Consider the following 8,212-nt stretch of genomic DNA (forward strand, 5'->3'; position numbering starts at 1 on the left):
CCAGAGGCCTCTCAGGGGGTGCAGCATGTATTATGCCACCCCTGGGAGACCATTCAAAATGACGCAACAGGTCTGCTACAGTAGCCTGTGTAAGGTGGTGTATGCACCACTTACTTAGATATAGGTTCACTATATCTACTCCATATCACTGCACATATAAACCGATCAGTCACCCCTATGGCAGGCCTTATCAATCCTGAAGGCAGCGTGCTGGGTTTTATGTGAGAGGGTGCTCCTGCATGAGCAGAGCCCCTATGCAGCCTTTGGAACCTATATTTCGGGGTTGTTTGCGATTCAGCCAACCATATATATTTAAGTACATTATAACCACACGGCAAATGCTAACTTTAAAACGGCTGCATGGAAACAAGTCGTGTTTGGTGTCAAACACCTTTGAATCATACCACCCCGCCAGTCACTGGCGGGGCAGGTATGATTTCACCCTCCTAGAGGGAGAAATATGACAACACCGATACACCCAGTACCAGCTTTAGAAAACCTGGCATCACAAAATGGATGCTGCCGGCCACAGACACGAGTCTGCCCTCCAGCTGCTGGATGAAACTCCCGCAAGGGAAGGCTTGACAATAGGTTTCCCGTCACAGGGAGTGTAACCACCTCCCAGACAGGCTTTAGTGTACTGGGTGGGTGCGCTCGGAGTGCTTTGATGTTTGCACTGGGGGCACATTTGGTGTCCCTGTGCATAGTCCAGCTCAAACCGGTTGCAGAAGCCATTTTGCTCCTGCTATGGCGCAAAACTGGACAAAGGACATGGGTGTAGCCACCCCTCTATCCTGACCCCCCCATAGGTGGGTCCCCAGAGTTTGTCCCACCTGTTCCTTGGGTGTAAAGTAGGAACCCCTGACTACAGGACTTTAGATTTTACCTGGACTAACTCTGCTACAGAAACCAAGTACTTCGATGATCTGCACAACATTGGATGACTGAAGAATCTCCCTTGGAGTAAAGGAGTTACTCCCCTGCAAGCCAGGCACCAGAAACGCATCTGACCCGTTTGCATCTCCGAAGCTACTGAGGACTCTGAAGATTTCTGCAACACAGAAGGTGGGTTCCCGAGGTCTCTGAGGTTGATCAGTGCTCTCAGCAATTCTGAGGCCCGTATCCCTTGTGGGGACTGTGCAACCCGAACCCCTGTGCACTGCGCACATTTGCAGCAACATATGCTTTTTGGCAACCCCTGAAGCTGTGCTTTGGGCTACTTGTAGTCCTGACCCGAACAGTATTTCCACTGAAGATTTCCGGCCTACACTCCACGAGTGTTCCGTGGGCTAGTATTTTGTGATTCACCTCGAGGTCCCTTCGCGATCCCTGGTCCATCGACCTGTGGGTCCCTACGAAGGTAACTTTGACATTCCGTGGGCTTTCCTGGTTGCTCCAGACGTGCCCTGACTCTCCATAGCTTGTAGAGTCCCCAGGACCTTGCTGGTCCTCACCGAAGCATCTTTCCTCTGACCGCGTGGGTTACAGTTGCCAAGGCTTGTTGGCATTCAATCCGGACACTGACCCCCCCCAGCACTTGACATCCTTCGTGGGACAGCTCACCTCCGGACTTTGGTCGTCGTCGACGTCTCCTCGTCCCCGTGGCTGCAGAATCAAGCTTCACCTCTTTTCACCTGAAACACCCGACATCGGTGGGCATTCGTCTGTCATGCCCCTGGTCTCTGTGAAGTGACCGAGACTCTGTCCCCTCTGCTTTCAGGTTCTTCTCACATCGGATCCAGGCTTGGATCACACCGGACACTTTTCATCTTCATGGTAGCAGCACTTTTCCACATCACGCCACTGAAAACGATAAAGGTTTCCGATATCACTTGACCCCTATGCACCCGGCTCCTCTGAGATAGGTAACACGGGTATCTTGGTACTCTCAAAGGTGCTGGCCTTAGAACCTTCTATGTTTAACTGGGTTTGCTTAAAGTCCTCTCTGAAGTGTCCTTAATCTTTAAAACTCCAACCGCGACTTTCCCATAGAGTTGTAAGGAGCTCGCGTCTGTGTTCTCACACTGCCCCTGTCCTCCGTGGATCCCCTGTGTCACTACCTTGGGGTCCCAGCGATTCGACATGCTCTAGGCACTGTCTAGTCAAGTTGTGGTTGTTATACCACTATCTTAGTATATGGTTTGGTCTCCCCCTGGAGCCCACTGTGTATTATGCTATTTACTGTTGTTCTAGTGATTTAATATTATGTGCTTTGTCCTCTAATCTCATAAAGAGGTTAGTAGAGAGTGTTTAGTAATAAATACATATATTTTATATATTCCTTGTGTGGTTCTCCTTTCATTTGGTCATTCAGGAGGTTATAATCTGGTAAACCAAGCTGCTTTACATTCCTTCGAGACCTAGCCTGAAGGCTGCTCTCCAGAGCTACCACTAGGATAGCTTTCAATAAAGGTTGTCTTTAACCTAATCATCAATAAGGGTCGTTTGGACTGGTGCAAGGTGCCCACTTTAACTAGTGGACAGCATATACCAGGCCAACTTCTCACAACCACTGTGTTCTGTACCTATTTTGAAGAATTAAGCAGCTTGTTTTACCGGGTCTTATCAGGTAGTGTGGGTCAAATGAAAAAGAACCACACACTGTATATATAAAAATATGTCTATTTATTACACAACAATCACTAACACATTGGTATATCTCCTAACCGGAGATATAAACACAAATACACAACAATACTGTAATTGTAAACAGGTAAGTAAGCACAAAATATGCACAAGTTACTTACTTGTGTAACGATATATCTGTAAGAGACATTAGTTAGTGATAGATTCCTTACCTTAGAATATCCCCAGGCGTCAGACTGGATCCGGAAAGTTTTTCGTCAGCAGTACCCCTGCGCGTCGGTAGGCGTCCTCGTGCTGTTCCGCGTACGTCGCTGGCGTCGCAGCCACCGAGAAGATGTCATCGGAGCTATTTAGACGTACCCACGCGCGCTGTCAGTTCTGTACACAACTTTTCCGCGCCAGGAACGCAGAGCCATGCCAGAGACCGAGTACTGGTGCAATAGAACTAGGGCCCTGAAAAGGATGACCTGAACCCTAGAGAACAGTTCGCAGAATGGGGAGGATGGGTGGGCAGTAAGGAATCTATCACTAACTAATGTCTTTTACAGATCTATCGTTACACAAGTAAGTAACTTGTGCATCTGAAAGAGACACGTTAGTGATAGATTCCTTACCTTAGAATACATACCCAAGCAATACCAACCCCGGTGGTGGGTCTGCAAAGTAAGATTACACCAGAAAGTCACAGAGAACCGAACGGCCAAAGAAGCCATCACCCCGGACTTGACTGTCAAGGCAATAGTGCTTAGTGAAAGTATGCAGTGAGGCCCAAGTAGCTTCCTGACAGATGTCCTGCAGGGGGACACCGCATCCCAATGCAGTAGTTGCTGCCGTCGCCCTGTTAGAATGTGCGCACAGCTTTACCGGAGGTTCCTTTTTAGCCAGAGAGTAACAGGCTTTAATGCACAGGACAACCCAGCAGTAGATAGTCCGCTCGTGCACAGCCCGGCCTTTCTTGGCGCCCACGTAGCCAACAGAGAGCTGGTCATCCACCCGGAACGATTGTGCGCGGTCGAGGTCGAATGAAAGCGCACGTTTTGGGTCCAGACGGTGGAGCCCCTCTTCCTCTCCGGAAGGTTGCGGAGGCGGAAAGAAAGTGGGCAGTGTGACAGTTTGCTCCAGATAAAAGGCAGTGACTACTTTTTGTAGAAAGGAGGGACGTGGACGAAGCTCAACCCTGTCTGGATGAACCGCCAGGAAAGGAGGTTTGCATGAAAGAGCCTGGAGTTCACACACGCGCCTAGTGGAGGTGATAGCCACCAGGAAGACAGTAGTCAAAGTTAACAACTGTAAAGGACAGTTATGAAGGGGCTCAAAGGGAGCGCACATTAATTATGTGAGAACCAGGGTCAAGTCCCACTGAGGCATCACAAAAGGAATAGCAGGGAAAAGGTGAGTATTGCCTTTGAGAAATCTATTGACAACAGGGGACTCGAAAGGAGAGGGCTGATCAGGCAGCCTAAAAAAGGCTGAAAGCGCAGAGAGGTAGCCCTTAACAGTGCCCAGAGCAGAGCCCTGCTGGGCCAAAGAGAGAAGGAACAACAGGACCTCAGAAAGATGGGCAGGAAGGGAGGATCCTCAGCTTTCGATGTGCACCATGCCACAAATTTGTTCCACCGGCAGGCGTATACAGTTTAGGTGAGGGATGCCTGGCTGCCAGAATCACATAACAGACTTCAGAAGGCAAGTCAAATGGAATCAACTGTCTCTGCTCAATCTCCACGCAAGGAGGTGGAGGCTGGACAGGTTCGGGTGGAGGACCATCCCCTGTTGCTGCGACTGAAGATCCTCCCGAAGAGGCAGTCGGATCGGAGAATCCACGCTCATACTGAGTAGCTCGGGAAACCAAACTCTATGAGCCCAGTCCGGTGCCACAAGAATAACTTGGGCCCGGTCGTGACAAAAAGTGTCTCCGTGAGAGTGCCGCCTTGGAAACTCCAATCCACAGAACTGCTGACATTGCGCGTTCTCTTTGGTGGCAAATATATCTAACCAAGGTTCTCCCCATTGCTGAAAGAGACCTTGTGCCACTTCCGAGTGAAGACGCAATTCGTGATCAATGATGCACCGGCGGCTGAGTTTGTCCGCCCCGGCATGCACAGAACCTGCCAAGTGTTGAACCACCAGTAGAATGCCCTGGTGGTTCAGCCACGTCCAGAGGTGCAGAGCCTCCTGACATAGGGTCCACGACCCCACCCCGCCTTTCTATTTGCAGTACCACATGGCGGTGGCGCTGTCCGAGAACCCCTGCACTACTATCCTCTTGATAGAGGGAAGGAATGGTTTGAGTGCAAGCAGTAACACCTTAAGCTCCAATTGATTGATATGGAGCTCGGACTCCGCCGGAGACCAGAGGACTCTGATCTCCACCTCCCGTATATGGCCGCCCCATCCCCGGAGGGACACATCTGTTACCACTGTGTGCTCCGGTTGTGGAAGGAAGAGGGATCTGCTGCTGACCCAACTAATAGGCAGAATGACTCGGACGCGCTGTTTGGGAAGATAAACCCGAAATTGCGCTGTGTCCAGAACCTCTCCGATGAAGAGGAGCTTCTGAGATGGATCCAGATGCGACTTCGGCATGTGGATGGAGAACTCCAGCAAATGCAGGAGATTGGCCGTAGTTTGGAGGTGTGAGACGACTGCTCGGAGCAGCCAGTAGTCGAGATAGGGGAAGACTGAAACCCCCGATATGTGCAGATGAGCTGCGACCACCGCCATCACTTCTGTGAACACCCGAGGGGCGCTGGTAAGTCCGAAAGGGAGCGCGGTGAACTGAGAGCTGGAGCATTTTGAACTTTTCCTTCTGAAGGAAGTGACGTACCGGAGGCCTAAAAGAGGACGCAGGCCCTTGTCCTTCTTTGGAATCAAGAAGTAGTGGGAATAATAACCACGACCCACTACTGGCGTCGGAACGCGCTCGACGGCCCCCTCTGGCCAAGAGGGCCGTAACATCCTGCTGGAAAAGCGCCAAGTGATCCCGCGACATGCGGTGGTAAGGAGGGGGCACGGCTGGAGGGGCTGTCCGGAACGGGAGGGAGTAGCCCCTTCGGACTATCTGCAAAACCCAACTGTCCGAAGTGATGGTGCGCCAGTGGGGGAGGCAATGGCGAATCGTGGCGTTTGGTGGGCCCGAAAACCTCGGACTAGGAAGGTTTGGAGGGCGTGGTGGCAGGGGCAGCGGTGGACTGACCGGGCAGCTGGCCCCGTGACCCACCTCTGCGGGTCCCCTTTCAGCGGCTGCACCTAGACTGCTGCTGCTCAGTGCGCATGGCGGAAAGGCCCAAGGACTGGGCCGTTGCCCGGGAGTCCTTAAAACGTTCCAACGTTCCATCCGGGTTGTCACCAAAGAGGCGCGTGCCAACAAAGGGTATGTTCAACAAAGCATTCCGGACATCCCCCGAGAAGCCAGTGGCTCTGAGCCAGGTGGAACGGCGGAGCGCCACAGATGTGGAAATTGCCCTGCCGAGGGAGTCGGCAGTAGCAAGGCCACCACGTATAGCAAACGTTGCGGCATCTCTCCCATCGGTAATGGCTTGGGTGAGTACCGTTTGAGTGTCCGTCGGACACTGAGGCAGCACCAGAGCCACTGTGTCCCACACAGAGTGTAGTAGCGGGCCAAAAGTCATGCAGTATGCACTTTCCGCAGTCCCGAAGTGGCAGAGGTAAAGCCTTGTTCCCAGACCGCTGTTTTTTTTATTTTGGGGTACCCTATCCGGAGGTGCGGAAGGGAATGCGCTGGGAGAAGCAGAGACCTGGACAACCAGACTCCCAGGCGTAGGGTGCTTTGTGAGGAAACTGAGGTCGCCCGAATCCGGATATGCTGTCGTGCCACACTCCTATCCACAGGAGTACCTGTGGGAGGCGTGGACCAGGCGCCCAAGAGGGTGTCTGTAAGTGCGTCATTAAGGGGCAGCAGCGGCTCCGTGGAGGAGGCCCCCGGCTGAAACACCTCAGTCAGGAGATTGGTTCTGAGAGACACCGTAGGGAGCTCGAGGTTAAGAGCCTCAGCCGCCCTACGCAAAACCACAGAAATTGAACCATCCTGCTCCATGGAGGAAGGGGACAGTGTACCAGGGCGTGGAGATAAATCCAGATCGCTCAGATCCTCCACATTGGCATCCTAGTGTGGTGCATCCTCACACTGAGCTGCGAGGCCGGAGTCAGCCGGCGGCGCAGAGGCCGTAGTGAGCCGGCTGCGCCGGAGTGAGCCGGCTGCGCCGGAGCCAGCGGCGGTGCCGAGGCCGGAGCCATCGGCGGGTCCGAGGCCGGAGCCAATGGTGCCCCAGGGTATCTTGCCGGCGTAGCCGGGGCCAAAGGTGGCAGCACAGGGGCAGAACCACCCAACGGTTCCACGGGGCCCGAAGGCGCTCCGGAGGGACCTGAAGGGGAAAATAAACGCCCATGGCCAACAGGAACACCTGTATTCCTTCCGGAGTTGCGTACGGCCCCGGGGAAGGCGGGTAGGCTGCAGGCAACAACGGAGGCTCCACCGGAGCCGTGGGGGAGTGGCCACCCGCCACCTCCACCGTGTATCACGACCGGTGAGGGGTAGGCGAAGAGCAACGCCGCGTCTTCGATCTGGTATGGCGCTTCGACTTACCTGACCCCGATGCCGACGAACGATGGTGTCGGCTCTGCGACCGGCCCCTCGACCGCCCAAGGGCGCGGGACCTTGAGTGGCGCGGAGCAATTGCCGGGCCTCAAAGAACTGTCGGGAACGTTCCCGCAAGTCTTCGGCGCCATGGCCCGACAACTGGGGCACGTCTCGGGGTCATGGACGTGCCCGATCAGAAGAGACACACGACATGTGGGTCCTCCGCCGACATGTTCCGACAGCAGTCCCTACAGGACTGAGACCCGGGCATCCCTACTGCACCAGATGTTGAGTACTCGACAAACAAGAGAAACAAGTCTCAGAAAACAAGTCAAAAATATGACTAGGAGTACCGCTCGCTCTCGGATCTGCGCTTGCTGGCTTGGAAAAAGAAAGAAATGACGTCAGCACGTCTAAGTAGCTCCGTCGACGTCATCTCGGAGGCTATGACACCAGTAACGTACGCGGAACCGCACGACGCCGCCTACCGACGCGCAGGGGGACTGCTGACGGAAAACTTTCTGGATCCAGTCTGATGCCTGGGGATATTCTAAGGTAAGAAATCTATCACTAACGTGTCTCTTTCAGATACAATGGTCTCCAGGGGAAGACCAAACAATATATTAAAAAATGGAATGTGAACTGCGATGGTTGGCGAGTTACCTCCTCCGTGGATACCCCAGGAACCAGGATACCTACACCAGGGAAGCCAGGTGCATAGGTGCGAAGTGATGTCGGAAACTGTTTTAGACCACACTGGAGGACTTCAGGAAAGATGCTGCTGAAGAAGACTGCGCAAGAGTCTGGTGCAATTCAAGTGTGGATTCTGCAATTCAAGGGTGGAGAACCTGTAAGCAGAGGGGACAGAACCTATGCCACTCGGAGGTGACCAGGAGGCAAGGAGGAGCAATGCCCACCAATGTCGGACGTTTCGAAAGTGTTGACTGTGACCTCGTCACTGCAGCTGTGAGGATCAGGCGACGCTAAGGAAGACCAGGAGCTGTGCACGAGCTGTCCCATATTTGGAGT

Source organism: Triturus cristatus, chromosome 11 (genome assembly GCF_964204655.1).
Source record: "Triturus cristatus chromosome 11, aTriCri1.1, whole genome shotgun sequence".
Classification (NCBI taxonomy): Eukaryota; Metazoa; Chordata; class Amphibia; order Caudata; family Salamandridae; genus Triturus; species Triturus cristatus.